The sequence below is a fragment of the Callithrix jacchus genome, chromosome 1 (genome assembly GCF_049354715.1).
Source record: "Callithrix jacchus isolate 240 chromosome 1, calJac240_pri, whole genome shotgun sequence".
NCBI lineage: Eukaryota > Metazoa > Chordata > Mammalia > Primates > Cebidae > Callithrix > Callithrix jacchus.
Genome location: NC_133502.1, coordinates 194,358,008 through 194,374,373, shown reverse-complemented (window position 1 = coordinate 194,374,373; position 16,366 = coordinate 194,358,008). Strand labels below are relative to the sequence as shown.

The window sequence follows — 16,366 nt, the reverse complement described above, 5'->3', positions numbered from 1 at the left end:
AAAGTAGGAGCGAGTTCCTGGAGCTGCGTGGGAAACAGGGAGTCAGGCCCCTGTGGGAGGTGTCTGGTGCATGTGAGGATCTGAAAGGACAGTGGCAAACCCAAGAGGTTCTGGACTGAAGCCAGTGTAGGCTCATTGTGCTGTTCTAACAAATGGGTAATTTGGGGTGAGTCATGCGTAGTCAGGTGTGGTGACAGGAAATTTCCAGGTAATTAATCAGGTTTTTGGCGAATGCCTAGCACATATAGGGGCCTCCAGGATGATGCTACTGGGTGAGAAACAGGGGAGACTCAGGTGGGTTTAACCGAGCCCAGTGGCCCCTTCCTAGTTCACCTGGGGCTCAAGACACTCAGGAGAGTGGTTCCTGGTTCCTCCCCTTGACTCAGTGCTCTCCATGTAGCTCTGTGGGGACTCACACTGCTGCCTGTGCCTCTGGCCCTAGGCCAGCTGTGTGGGATTCCATGTGGGTAACCAGCACTGCTTTCCCTGAAATTATCTAGAAACAGGGAGCACACAATCTGCAAAATGCACTTGAGAGGGAAGGGAAGGGGCTGAAGGGGGTGTGACAAACCCAAGGTCACTTGGGAAGGAGAGAGAAAAAGAGGACCTCGGGGGCCCTGGACCTGGAACAATAACATCTGGATGTCCTGGGACCTGCATGCCCCAAGAGGGAGTGGGAAAATCCTCAGCTTGAGCTGAGTATTTGAATACTCAGGGTCCCCCTGTGGGTTCTTGCAGCTGTCTGTAGGGGGCGCGCCTGCCACACTCTGAGTTGAAAGGAAGAGGAAAGACTTGGTCCCCCGTAGAGAAACCAAGCTCTCTAGACACATTTTCCATACCCCGAACTGGCGTGCTGGTCTCTGCAGAGGCTTAGACTTCAAGTGGCGAGATGTTTGGGTTTGAAATGAATTCTTTGTGAAAGCCATGATACAAATGAAAATCTAACAGGATTCTCCTGTTGTTTGGGCTGCAGGAGAAACAGGCAGCGTCAGTTGAAATGGAAGTCATCGTCATTGCTCAGGGGGCAGCCTGAGAGTGACAGCCAGGTTGGGAGAGAGGTTTCTGTCCCATGTCTCCATCTGTCTATGTCACTGCCAGCTGCTCCCACAGCCATGATCTGTAGCACAGTAATAGCCTCAACCCCGCTGTTAGTCAAGGTGGCCATGCTCTTAGAGTTGGAGCCAGAGAATCGCTCAGTGATCCCTGAAGGCCAGTGGCTCTCAGTGTAGATGACCAGCATGGGGGCCTGGCCTGGTTTCTGCTAATACCAGGAAGTGTATTTATTCCCCAGTTTATCTCCAGAGCAGGTGATCCAGGCTGTCTGTCCCAGGGACACTGACACTGAGGGTGGCTGAGTCAGCTCATAGGAGGCCACAGAAGCTGCAGAAAGAGAAAGGGGGAGAGAAAAGGCTTGAAACTGAGGAGCTGAGCTCCAAGAAAATCTCCCATGTGTCTGGCTTGGACACGGCTCCAGGCATAAAAGAGCCCTTAGGAGAGTGTGAGCCGAGGAGCACAGCATGGGGAGATTTCAGCCCCCTGCAGCCCATCTACCTGCAGCATCCTGCCCACCACAGGCAGGGCCCTGCTGAGCTCAGAGTCAGGCCAGGCTAGACTCAGAGTCCTGGAGCTGGGCTGGTGGCTGGGACCCTGGGGGCAGCACCTATGCAGTGAGCGAGGAGGCCGAGGAGGAGAGGGGTACAGGCCATGGCTGAGGCACCCCCGGTGCTGTTTCCTGAGGCTCAGGCTGGCAGGTTCCTCCCAAACCTTTCTTTTCCCCTTACTGGAGTGAGTGGCCCATGATGCAAATCAGCAGTCAGGGGCAGCTGCTGGAGGAGCTTTGTGGTTTCCAGAGAAGGGCTCAGCCTCAAGGGACACAGAGAGGACACACAGAGCGAGGACACAGGCCCCAGCACACAGAATTCTCCTTCTTCTGCCAGTCCCATTGTCTGGGCTGACATCTCCACTGTAGATTGTGGGGTCCTGGCCTCATTCTTGAGCTGATCTGGCCATGCAGAGCTCTGAGGGGAATTCTGTGTGTCTCTTCCAGGGAATCTATGTCCTGCACATGTGGTCATTTCGTAGCCTGTCTGGAGATGGTCAGGGAGTCACAATGGCAACTGTGGGATTATTTTGGGACCTCAGGTCCTTCCTCTGTTGGATCCTGGCTCAGGCGTGATGTGGGTAATTTAGGAATGTAGGGATGGGGTGTCCTGTTCTTAAATATTTTGTGGCAGAGTCCAGACTTAAGTATAGTTCTAGCTCCCCCTCTGAAGGGCACTTTTCAACCCAGTGCAGTGACCCTCATGATCCCACTCTACAGGTGACACCATGAGTCTTGCACATGTGTAGGGACCCACTGTTGCTTCTGAGTGGTGGTTCCAAGAATCAGAGTCACCCTTCTTGTGTTCACATGGAGTGTTGAAAGATCCAGGAGATGCTGTAAGTTACTGACCTTGGCTGTGAGCTCCTTGGGTAGGGCACAGGTGCTGTGCCTCAGTATCCCCAGTGTGTGGTCAGGGTCAGGTACAGCTTAGATGCTGAAAGAAATCTTTGCTGTCCAGAAGAATAAGGGAGCTCTCAGAACAAACAGGAGAGAGATGAAACACATGTGCCTACAGGGAGGATGGCATTTGTGGCAGTGACAGTGTTTTATCAGAGAAGAGTGGGCCAGTGTGTGGGGGGAAGTGGTGTCTGGTTCTGTGTCAAATATGCATCATCAGCCAGAGACGAAACTGAGAGACACAAAGCCTGAAGAATTTGTACCTCCGTGTTAAGGACGATGCTGTAGAAGAAAGCTGCCTTTCTTTCCAAGTCTCAGGTAGCGGTCGCTGACCCTCTCTGCACGTCATCTTCTCCCTATTGCCCAGGTTCACCCCATCTCCAAATGGCTTTGCCAGGTGACTTTCTGCATCCCCCTGGTGGCCATCCTACACTGGCCGCCGTAGACTCAGGGGACTTCCTGGGTCCAAGTGTAGAACCAGAACCTGCTGATCAGGTCCCTGACTACTTGGTCTGTGGACTACTGGGCCCAGAGAAGGCATTCCCATGCCTGCCTCAACACCAGGTTCGAGGGGCACAGGTTACCCATGAGAATTTGGAGGGGAAGGCAGGTCCACCTGAGGCTGCCTGCACATGTCTCTGGGTGGTAGGTGGTCATGGGGGCGATATCAGGGCTTGGCATGGGAGTGGTGACATGTTGACTATCACCACTCAACCACAAATGAATGGATGCACGCTCACACCTAGTTCAGTGATTCAAGTGGGCTAGGGATGGTCATTGGTTGCTTTCAGGGAGCAAAATGCAGCCAATCGACCAAGACCCCCTTTACATCCACACATTTATTCTGTAAAGATTTCATAACAGAGGTTCTAAGTCAACATGCTTATGGACAATTAACATGGTTAAAAGAGTGGTTTTATGAATGATTAAAAACTTGAGGTTCTAGGCCCAGAGTAAACACTCTTAATGGGTAATTCCCCTTTGATCTCCCCCTGAGAGGGCCATCCAGCACAAAGCTTACATGCATAAGCACTTAGAGTAGAGACAGAGGGATATGGGGTAAACAGATATAAACTGGGAAAGCCTTTTATCATCCCTATCTCTTCCTTAACGTAATCGACCAGCCGCCTTCAGCCTGTCCCAACAAAGTTGTAGGTCCTCTGCAAAGTGTCAAGGTGCAGAGAAACATTTGTGACATGCAATAGGAACCCAGAGTTCCCATGTATTTAAGAACCAAGACTGATGCTCTTTCCATCCAATAGGAGAAACAACAATTAACTGAGAATACCTGATGTTTTTGGCACTAAAGCTTAGTTGTTCACTTGCATCATCACCATTATCATCACCACCATCATAAACACCAGCATCACCACCATTACCACCACCATCAACACCACCTCTGTCACCACCACCATCATCACTACCACCATTACCATCACCACCACCACCACCATGACCACCACCACCACCTCCACCACCACCTCCATTACCACCACCATCACCACCACCTCCATCACCACCACCACCACCACCACCACCACCTCCATCACCACTACCTCCATTACCACCACCACCACCACCACCATCACCATCACTACCACCACCACCACGACCACCACCACCACCTCCACCACCACCTCCATCACCACCACCACCACCTCCACCACCACTGCCACCACCACCACCACCTCCATCACCACTACCACCACCACCACCACCATCACCACCACCACCACCTCCATCACCATGACAATCACCTCTATCACCACCACCACCACCTCCATCACCACCACCACCATGACCACCACCACCTCCACCACCACCTCCACCACCACCACCTCCATCACCACCTGCATTACCACCACCACCACCATCACCATCACCACTACCACCACCTCCATCAACATGACAATCACCTCTATCACCACCAGCACCACCTCCATCACCACCACCACCATGACCACCACCACCTCCACCACCACCACCTCCATTACCACCATCACCACCATCACCACCACCACCACCACCTCCATCACCATGACAATCACCTCTATCACCACCACCACCACCTCCATCACCACCACCACCATGACCACCACCACCTCCACCACCACCGCCACCACCACCACCTCCATCACCACTACCACCACCACCACCACCACCTCCATTACCACCATCACCACCATCACCACCACCACACCATGACAATCACCTCTGTCACCACCACCACCTCCATCACCACCCTCATGACCTCCATCACCACCACCATCACCACCACCACCATCACCACCACCATCACTACCACCACCATCACCAGCACCACCACCATAATCACCACCATCACTACCACCACCTCTATCACCACCTCCATCACCATCACCATCATCAATCACTGCCATCACTACTGCCATCACCATTACATCATCACCACCTCCATCATCACTATCATCACCACCACCATCACCATTACCATCATCACCATCATCATCATTATTCTTATTATCTCTATTTCAGTTATTTTATTTCATTATGAAGGTTTGGAGTTTCTGGTGGGAGGACTTCTACAATAGCCTGGTCTGGAGTTTTGATGAAAGGGGGAATCTCCTGTTTATTCTGACCAGGGAAGCCCATTTCTATCATGCAGAAAACATGCTCTTGGCTGAGCCTCTTTCTTGGATTCTTTCGGAGCAAGAACAGGATTCCAAGAACTCTGCCACTCATTTAGATGCCTCTCAAGTTTATTTTTAATTTATAAGGCTCTTTTTCTCATCTGTATTATTTAATTAGGAAGAAAAAAACCTTAAAGTCAGTGTATGCCTTCCCATTTATCAGAAAGTAAAGTTGAGGACAGAAAGACTGAGTTGCTCAAGACAATAGAGAAAGGCAATGGCAAATCCAGGAGTTAATCCAGGTGTCCTGAATTTGCATTGTGTACTTCGAGGGTCAGGGCTTGACCAGGGTGGATGAGGAGGGGGCATAAGGCTAAGGCTGGCAGCAGGGCTGTGTTCACCGGGTACACTGCAGTCCCCCATCATGGCCTGGCCATTGTGAGGAGCTCACCGCAGCCTGCAGGTGGTGGGATCAGTGGGGCTGCGCCCCGGGTTAGAGCTGGATAATCTGTGGGAATTGGGTAGGGGGCTGCTTTGGAGCTCTACAGGGCTTGGTTTGGTTCCTGCTCCTTCTCTGTGCTCTGCAGCCTGCTCCACTCCTTCCGGAGCAGGTAGGGCACAGGTATCTTGTAGTCACTTCTGTTGGGGGCTGCTGAGACTTTAGAAGACCCCAGGGCCTGCAGGTACAGGAATTTGTGGGACTCACTCTCAGCAACTTCTGGGCTGATTTCAGGATCACCGCCAGGCTTAGGGTCCTGTGCAGAGAGTGAAAATGAGAGGGGTGGAGACACACCCGCCATGCCCAGAGCCCTGCTTCCTGCAGTCCACAGATGTAAGCAGGAACCTCGCAGGTGCATTTTCCAGTTAAGGGTTCAGGGGTGCCTGTTATCTCAGTTTCCTTGGTCATGGCCTGAGGCTGACACTCAGAACATGGTTGCTGCATCTGATAGAGTGGACTGTCCTGCCAGTCTCAAGAATTGACTTTGAGCACCCATTGACTCCCTTCAGGGCTGGTCTCCTTAGCATTCACCTGTGCAGCCCCAGCCCCTCCAAGGATGTTCCCCACTGTAGCAATGCTGCCCCCTGCTGGTAAAAAAGAATTACCCCTCACCTGAAGGGAATCCAGACGATGCTATCCAGTAGCAATACAATGTGAACCTCATAGGAATATTCCGTTTCTAGTTGTCAGTTTAAAATTTGTTTAAAGTAAATTAATTTTATTTTATTTTATTTGAGACGGAGTTTCACTCTGTCACCCAGGCTGGAGTGCAGTGGCGTGACCTTGGCTTACTGTGACCTCCACTTCCCGGGTACAAGAGATTCTCGTGCCTTAGCCTCCCTAGTAGCTGGGATTACAGATGTGCGCCACCATGCCTGGCTAATTTTTGTCTATTTAGTAGAGACTAAAACACACAAGGGTTTCACCATGTTGGCCAGGCTAGTCTTGAACTCTTGAGCGCAAGTGATGTGCCCACCTCAGTCTCCCAAAGTGCTGGGATTACAGGCATGAGCCACTATACCTGGCCACGAAAAGTAAATTAATTTAATAACACATTTATTTAATCAAATATTTTGAAAATATCATTTCAACATATAAATCAATATACAATCTTTTATGAGCTATATTCCATTATTTTTTCCACACTAAATCTTAAAATTCTAACTGTGCTAGATGTTTATACTACATCTCACATTGGATACTAAGTACTCATCTGAAAATACTTCATCTGCATTTGCCATTGCCAAGTAGATTTACATACCCAAGTTGTTGCAATAATAGTAGTTTTTCGATCAATAATAAACAAAATATCATTTCCCTTTCATATGTGCATCTGTGATGACAAAACTGGCTCATGTTTTCTGTAAGGACTGATTGACTTGGACGCGAATGTATGTGGGTTTCTTTTTTTTTTTTTATTGCATTTTAGGTTTGGGGGTACATGTGCAGAACATGCAAGACAGTTGCATAGGTACACACATAGCAGTGTGTTTTGCTTTCTTTCTCTCGAAGGTAGTAGATTTGCCTGAGTGAGGTGCATTCACTAACCCTTGCGTCAACTCAGTGTATTAGCATTGAAATCAACAGGAATTGCATTCGTTGGGAAACAACTCTAAAGTTATCAATAACAGCAAAGTGTCCTCCCAAAATTATTAGTGTTGGTACCGAATTTATCCAATACTGTTGATTAGAATAAAAATAGTCTGCATTTTGATTCATGTTAGGGAAATGTATAAAACTATTCATTTGTATTATGAAAAGTTTCTATTTTTATATAAACTCTCATACTCCTCTCAAAATGTCACAGACTTTCTCTTTCTTTGTATCTTCAAATTTAGTTTATTCCTTGCAGTGGGATACTGGAGAGAAAACATTAGTTCACATGTCATTTTGGGGGGCTTAATTATTGATTTTGCCAAGTGTTCTCTTCATTACATGAAGATCTTGAATCACAGCACACTGTAAACCTTTGTGAGTCTCCTGCATGAGTCACCAGCGAGTGTGGCGTGGAGCACAGGATGGTTATGTTCATTGTCATATATTCCTTCCAGCAGCTTCTTACCCTGGTGATGAGTAAGCATTTACAGGTCTACACCAAATGGCGTCTACCACATCCAGGATAACTTTAATTGTGTCTGCTGGAGAAACCTGAGCACCAATGTTTTCAATATGCATTACACATTGGAAGGAATCAATAAGAAAAGCATTGGCCTCTGGTTTTTTAATTCCAATAAATCCAGATTTTTTTCCCTGCAAATGTTTTGTATATTTACATAATAATATGAGCAGAATTGAGACAATGGGGTTTGTTAAAATAATAAATTCCCATTACAAAAAAGTAAAACAATATAGAAAAATACAAAGACAAAGCAAGCATCACTTAACCTGAAATACAGAGAAAATACTGTTATATAACTTAATTTTTTTTTCTTTTTTTAATTGCATTTTATGTTTTGGGGTACATGTGAATAACATGCAAGATAGTTGCATAGGTACACACATGGCAGTGTAATTTGCTGCCTTCCTCCCCATCACCTATATCTGGCATTTCTCCCCATGCTATCTCTCCCCAACTCCCCACCCCCCGCTGTCCCTCCCCTATTTCCTCCCGACAGACCCCAGTGTGTGATGCTCCCCTCCCTGTGTCCATGTGTTCTCATCGTTCAACACCCACCTATGGGTGAGAACATGCGATGTTTGATTTTCTGTTCTTGTGTCTAAATCCAGATTTTCGACATCATACAAATGGAGACTATCTCTCATATTATAAACTATTTCTTCATGTCTACCTTAAATTCTTCTTTGACAGGTATAAGAGATTCAAACATACCTATGCCACACATTCAATTTTTCAGGATGTATTTCTTTGTAGATGTCAATGTCCCTGAGATATAATGTCCCCAAATACTGATAGTGCTGTGTCTCTTATATGGTACAACTTATCCATAGCTTAAGAACAGGGCATATGTATTTTCAAACTTTGAATGAATTATTAGCTGACATTGTGAGCAGTCACAATGGGCAATGTATTTATTTGCTGATTTAATTTCATGCCCATTCAGTGAGCAATTTACTGAATGTTTTAATAAAAGATTTTCCACTCTTGGTAAACTATCTTTAAAAATATTTTCACATAGTTGTCTTATAAAATTTTCAGAATGGAAATAATAAAATCTTACACTTCTCATAAAAATAGATTTCTCACAGTGGTTCTGAAACCTGAATTGGGTACCAAGACTGTGGTTGAGAAGATCCCAGGGTTGTCAGGGGCCAAGTAGTGGCATTTTTGTGCCAAAGACACTGTGGCTTCATTATTATAATGCCTAGCTGAGCCAAGGAAGGAATCAGAATAGTCAGACAAGATCATGGGGGTGGTCTAGGTGATCCTGGTGTCCCAAACCTGAGGCAGGTAAGCAGCCTCCCCATTCTTAGTTTCTTGTATGAGCAGAAAGCTCCATTTGAGAAAGACTGTGAGGGCTCCTGGGCCTCGGCAGGGGCTCTGCTTGACTATGGCCCCAGGGCTTACCATCCCCAGGCTCACCATGAGACTTAAGCTGCCTATGAGCTGGGTGTGGTCTGACCCACAGCTCCAGGTGGCCATTAGTAGTAACCTCACACTGGGGCCATCACATGACAGGACTGAACCTGAGACCTGATGGACCAGGTCACAAGGCAAAAGTAAGTTTTATGAAGAGGTGGCCAAATAGTCACGACCCATCCCCTACCCCATGGCCATCCTCCCACCCACAGGCTTGGCCTCCTGAGGGGCACCCTGGGACCAGCTTCCTAGGAGGAGGCACTCAGGCTGGGGTCACAGAGGTTTCTGCAGGACATACAGCCACCACTGGCGTGGACAGTGCTCGTACTCCACCTGGCCTCTGGGTGTTCCTGGACATCAGCGGTGGAGGAACATTCTATTTGAGACAGAATTGTTAGCAGTGTACCTAACTCATCCCACCTGGAAAGAGAGATGGGCAGAGGTTCCTGATTCACGTCCTGTGGCTCATAGTTTGGCTGGATGGTCAGGGACTTGAGAGAAACAATCAGAATATTCATCACAAATACATATGGAAAAGAAAGGAGCATAGACCTCCCCCAGTGGGCAGAGGGGTACAGATATTTCTCTTCTATGTAAGCATTCACCAAAGTCTGACCTGAGAAGGAAGTGATTTTGCTAATCAGGTGGGTAGGACGTCTTGTTCTGTGGACACCAGGCAGCCTCCCCCAGCCACTGCTGCCATTGCCCAGTGGGCTCAATGACAAAGCACCCATTGTGGCAGGGGTGGAGGCTGTCCATTGGCTCATCAATGTGGATTTCCACTCACTAGAGCTGACCTGGCTGTAGCCACTGCTGAGTGACCATCTGCCAACAGCAGAGACCAGCACGGAGATCCCTGTAGGTTACACTGCTCTGCGGGAGGCAGCCAGGCATCTGGCTGGGATTAATTTCATTAGAGTTCTTCCATTATGGCAGGAGTAGCTCTTTTTTTGGTAGCAGAATTGACATTTACTCTAAAGAGGGATTTGCTTTCTTTGGCTGCAATGCTTCTGCCAAAACTATTATCCCTGAACTACACAATGCCTCAGCCACTGTGATGGTATCCCACAGGGGGCTCTGACAAAGGAACCGATTTCATAGCAAATTAAAGGCAGCCATGGGCCTGTCTCACAGAATTCAAGTGCTTTGCCACCATCCCCAACATTCTGAGGCATGCAGCTTAAATGAATGGTTTAATGGCTATTAGAAGACTCATTTACTACACCAGTGAGGTGGCAAGGACATGTAGCATTGGGGCTATATCTTGCAGGAGGGGTATATTTTGCCATTCAGTGGCTAATATGTGGTGCTGTTCCTCCCACAGCCACAACTCATGGTCCAGGAATCAGGGAGTGAGTTGCAGTGGCTCCTCCATCCATTAATGTTCTTAGTGACCCGCTAACAAAAATTTACATCTCCCTTGACCTTCTGCTCGGCTGGACTAGAGGTCTTAGGTGTTCTGCCAGACCCCAGTTCACTCCTGACTTCCTGAATGGAGGGCTGGAGGGAAGGACAGCCTGGGGCCAGATCCAGGTGACATGGGCTAGGCCTGTTCATGGCTTTGTTCAGTCTTCCTGGGGCTGGAAGAAAAGGAAGACAGAGTTTGGGAAGGGGTTTGTGTCTGTCTCACTTCCCCATCTGCCTGGGTCAATGTGGATTGAGTACTGCTGCTGTCACTCAGTTGACAGTAATAGCCTCATCTTCAGCCTGGGCCCCATTGATGGTCAGGGTGGCTGTGTTTTTGGATCTGAACTAGACCCCAGTAATCACTAAGAGACCCCGAGGGCTGCGAGTGATCTGTATGTATCACCAGCACAATGATCTAGCCTGGCTTTAGCTGGTACCAATGAGCATAATTTTCCCCACTATATTTCCACAACTGGCGATCCTGGCCATCTGACTCAAGGACACTGACAGCGATGACCACTGTGTCAGCTCATAGGAGGCCATGGAACCTGCAAAAGAGGGGAGGAAAGAGGGCTTGAAGATGAGGAACCTATTCCCAGAGTATCTCTCCCTGAAGCTGTGCCTGGGTGGAGCTCAGGGTTCTGGGCAGTCTCAGCTCAGTTGGAGCTGAGTCTAGAGCAGGGCCTGGTGGCAGCACCTATGTACAGAGTGAGGAGGCGGGCAGAAGAGGGCTCTAGGCCCTGGTGAGATACCTGGAGCTCTGGCTCCTGAGCCCACAGCACAGCTGCGCTCCCCAGGTCTGCTATATCCTCTCTCAGGGCCTTTGGGGCAGTGAGTGTTTGGTGCTTATGCAAATGTACATCCTCTGGGACTCCTTATTGAGGGATGTCACTCAAAGCAGCTGTGGGGCAGCACAGGAACGAAGGAGGAAGGGGTGGGTCCCCAGCTTACTCCATCTGCTTCTCCGGTCAGAAAATAATCATCAACTTCCAAGGCCTCTGGTCACAGTCACCATCCCAGGGTTTGGCCATGTGGCCACTGCCCCAAACTTCTCTGGCCTGTGGTCTGTCCTGGACAGACCAAAATTACCAAAAATATGACAGACAGAGTGGCATCACTACCAACCTTATCAAAGTATGGTTACAGGCAATAGTATAAGCAATCCATGCCGAAAGCATAGATGACTCAAATGAAGTGGACAGATGCCTGGACAGACAGAAGTTCTCAAAACTCACTCCTTAGTAGGAAATCTGAATAGATCTATGACACATAAAGATTCTGAGTAACAGTTAAATCCTCCCGCTAAAAAAGCTCACCCAGTTCCAAGTGGCTTCACTGGCAAACACTATCAAATTTTTATGGAAGTAAAGATATCAATCCCATGTGAACTCCTTCAGAAGATACATGAGAAGGGAACATTTTCCTGTTTTCTCTTTGAGGCCTGCTTTACTCTGACACCAAAGCCAGACAAGCACATGACAGAAAAACTACACACCTATGTCCACCATGAACATGGACATCCTCCGGCAGGAACTGTCACTATGCATGTGAGGCCATGTGGCTTCCATTCTCTCATTCTTTTTTTTCTTTTTCTTTTTCTTTTTGAGGTGGAGTTTCACTCTTGTTACCCAGGCTGGAGTGCAATGGTGCGATCTTGGCTCACCGCAACCTCCGCCTCCTGGGTTCAAGCAATTCTGCTGCCTCAGCCTCCCGAGTAGCTGGGATTACAGGCACACGCCACCATGCCCAGCTAATTTTTGTATTTTTAGTAGAGACGGGGTTTCACCATGTTGACCAGGATGGTCTCGATCTCTTGACCTTGTGATCCACCCGCCTCGGCCTCCCAAACTGCTGGGATTATAGGCGTGAGCCACCGCGCCCAGCTGAGCCAATTTCTTAATATAAGTTTCTCTCTCCATATAGACATACATGCATAAGCATAAATACATATGAACATTATACACACACATATCCTTTTGATTTTGTTTCTATGGAGAGTTCTAATATAGCTTATTAGTTAAAATTCTTTTTTGTTCAAAGAGTTTTGTTTTAATGGCTTTTTTAGTGTTTTGTATTATATATACAACTTATGAAAATCTACCTGCAAGTGTTATACATTCCTATATAGTATATGACCTTGATGACATATTCTTCACCCACCTCTGCTTTTGTGATCCCTTCGTCATATAATTTACTCTTATTTTCATTATAAATCACAATGTATTTTATTAATTTATTTTTGAAGAGCTGTTTTCCATAAGTATCCATGTAGTTACCATATCTGATGTGTTTTTTTAATTTTTATTTTTTTTATAGAGTCAGAGTCTTAATACATCACCCAGGCTGGGGTGCAGCAGTGCAATCACAGCTCAAACTTCTGACCTCAAGTGAGCCTCCTAGCTCAGTCTCCCAAAGTGCTGAAATTACAGGTGTGAGCCACTGGGCCTGAGCTGATCTTTTTACTGATTTGTGTAAATTCACATTTCAACATGATCACTTTCTTCTGTCTGGAGATATCCTTTACCATTCTAATAGCAACAGTCTGATGGTGACCAGTTCTGTAAGTTTTTAAATGTCAGAAAAACTTTTATTTGCCCAGCAATTTTGAAAGCTATTACACAAAGGGGACCCTGAGGAAAACTGAATTTTAAAGTGGGCAAAATTTGATTAAACATTTCACTAAGGAAGATACAAAGATCATAAGCCCCTGGAAAGTTGCTCAGCATGATGCCGCTAAGAAAATACAAGTTAAAAACATGATGAGAATCACTACAGATCTATTAGAATGACTTTAAATAGAAACTGACAATAACATCAAGTGCTAATGAGGATTCGCACTACAGTTCTCATACGTTATGGAGACGTCAAGATTCACGTTCCTCCACAGTCAGAGTCCCACAATGGGACACAGGGTAAATGGCACTCAGTGAACGTGGTCATTCCAGCCTGGCCCCTCTCTCAGGGTCCTTTTCCTGCCTGGGCTGTTCTGGCCTCTCCCCACACTCTGGTGTGGAAGAAACAGAATGATGAGTTTTCCTCGATCATGGCTTGCATCTGCTTCTGCCTAGAGTTGTCTTGAGGGAGGATATGTGGGATGATGAGATTTGCAAGGGGCAGAGTCATCATTCTCAGGGTTCTGGAGAGGGGCATGGGGCTTCTCACTCTGAGTCCACGAGGAGAAGCAGGAGATGGGAGGTTTTGGCCTCACTTCTCCTTTGTCTGTGTCACTGTGGCTTACCCGTCCTGGCCATCAATGGTGTGGCTCTCTCCACAGTGATACTCAGCCTCGTCCTCAGACTGGAGGTTGGAGATGGTGAGGTAGCGGTCAGCCCCAGAGCTGGAACCCGAGAAGCGATTGGGGATCCCGTCCCCCTTGCTGTGGCTGCCATCACTGTTAACCCTCATTATATACTGGGGGCACCTCCCTGGTCTCTATTGATACCAGTGAATATAGTAGTTGCTGTGCTCACTGCTCAGGGTGCAGGTGAGCTTGACTGAGGCTCCCAGTGCGGCAGATGCAGACGGGGGCTGAGTCAGCACAGGCAGAGCACAGAGACCTGGAAACATAGAATTTCATGAACAATGCTGAATGCACAGGAGAACTGGAAAAAGTGCTCATGAGGAGTGGTGCTCATGGGAAAATAGCTGTGAAAGGGTTTCCCTGGTTTCCCTGGGGTGTTCTGACCTGTGGAGAAAATGAAAGGCAGGAGGCAGAAAGAGACCCAGGCCATGGTTGGAGAGACTTCCAACAGTTCTGTGTGAGGCTGCCCAGTGGAACCTGGACACAAGGGCCTCCTGCCTTATCCTCTTCTCAAAGCTCAAGAAGGGAGGAGCTATGAATGCAAATCTGCTTTCCACTTCCCAGCATGTCTGTCTGAGATACTGTCTGAGCCCTGAGTATGAGGACTTCACGTTGGCAATTTCTCAAGGTCAGGAGAAGGGCCAGGTGGGTGTCATGAGTGAAGCATGAATTTTACCGGATAGAAGGGGCCTCAAAGGACGCCATCAGTCATGCCCTTTGCACTTGAGCCCTACCAGGGAAGTCATTAGGGTCCTCAAAACAAGGCACACAGTGCCCTCTAGTGCACACAAGAGGAATGTCGTCCTCATGTATCACTAGATAAAGCAGGATGACTCCTTTGAATATGTGACAGGCCCTTTGGAGAGTGTACTACAGGCACCACCTCAACCACACATTCACAGTAGTCCCACAGCAAGCATACATTTAAGACACAGCCTCTCCTTCAGTTTATTCATGGGAGAATCAACATCAGGAGGTTACAAGATTTATCAAATTTTCCCAGAGAGTAGCGATTGGAGTCAGGATTTCATCCATCCTCAGAGCCTGACCTTCCAGCTCCTCCCTGCCCCGCCTCCTACCCTATGCCCCATCTTCTTCTCCTCCATCCTCCAGGACCCTGGACCCACCTATCACGGCCCTACATTTTTTAATCAGATGCAATGTCCTTCGAGTTCTTTGGACAAAGGTGTAGATGCTCTGTCTGCTCCCTTTATGGCAAGTGACAAAGGAGCATGTGTTAGCAGTGACATCAGGGACATCCAGATGTCTGGTCATGCTCCTCAATCCAGGCTCCTCTCCAGACAAGTTAGGATCGGAATTCCATTTCTAACAAGGTGGAGGCCATTGAATTTGGACAACTGTCACATTAGATACTGAAACATTTTAACCTTAATGAATACAAGTGGCAGAATATTTCCTTCCTGAGATCTTAGATACATGTATTGCTTTTCCAACCTAGAACTGCTGAGAATATGATGAAATGAATTTGTGAACAAAACACTGGCCCATTAGAAGTGGAAATAATGTGTGAAGCCCCAAGTTGCCCATGGGTACAGACAGAAGCATCCACACATTGCACCTTGGAGTTTGGTGTAAAGAGATAACTGAGGTAAGAAGAAGCCACATGACACCAATATACCTGCTCCTGTACTTGGCTGGGCACATCACTGCAGCTCCCCCATGCACTTCCTAACTAGTGCTTCCATTCCTCCTGTCACTGGACACCTCAAAGTCTCCACATTGGTCCCTGATGACCACTCAGGCAGGTCAGTTCTGACACACTTGCTTGTGGATCCTGATACAGCATTGGATGTAATTTGCTAAGACCACCCTGGGAAAATGCACCATCATAAAAATGATCGATGCTTGTGAGTCAGGCAAAAATAGCCCTTTGTGAAGATAGCAGCACACTGAGCTTCAATACTATATTCCTCATGATCAGCCCCCTTTCATCCAGATCTCTGTATAAATAATAACTTCCTACCTTTAGTTGATTTTATGGTAAGGATCTTTCCACTGAAAGGAATCCTAGGAGCACAATTCACAGGGACCATTGCCATTCATTCCACTGACCAGTAGAAAATCTAATGGCTCAGATTTATCTTCAAACCAGAAGTTATAGTCAATATCTTTGAGAAGAGAAGAAGTGCGGAACACATTGTAAAAATCCCCTCGTTTCTGAGAGCGCTTGTGTTTCTACTGTGGTTGGAAAACGGGACATCCATTCTTCTTTAGGGAGGCCCTCTGGGTCATGGGACTCTCCATTGCCCCAAGATGGTTCTAAGTATGTACCGCAGAGGCTGTGATCCAAATGGACCATCATTCATCTGGATCTGCTCTGTCCACTATAGCGGCCATGAGTCCCAGGGAGCTGCTGAGTTTTTGAAATGTGGGTAGTTCAAGTTAAGATGTGATGTGGGTGTAAAACGCACCAGATTTCAAAAAGGTTGTATGAAAATAACATAAAATATCTCAATATTTTTATGTTGATTACATATTGAAATAATATTTG

The 16,366-nt window shown here is 47.3% G+C and overlaps 1 long non-coding RNA gene and 1 gene segment (V, D, J or C); one reads left to right on the top strand and one right to left on the bottom strand.

The window, feature by feature from the left end:
• The window catches only part of LOC118143809 (uncharacterized), a 54,307-nt gene extending 38,844 nt beyond the window's left edge, over positions 1–15,463 (top strand). The window contains exon 6 of the long non-coding RNA XR_013521762.1: positions 15,314–15,463. This is a non-coding gene — a long non-coding RNA (uncharacterized LOC118143809). The remainder of the gene's footprint in view (positions 1–15,313) is intronic.
• Positions 1–16,366, bottom strand: part of LOC108593911 (immunoglobulin lambda variable 2-14-like) — a 61,412-nt gene that overhangs the window by 33,590 nt on the left and 11,456 nt on the right.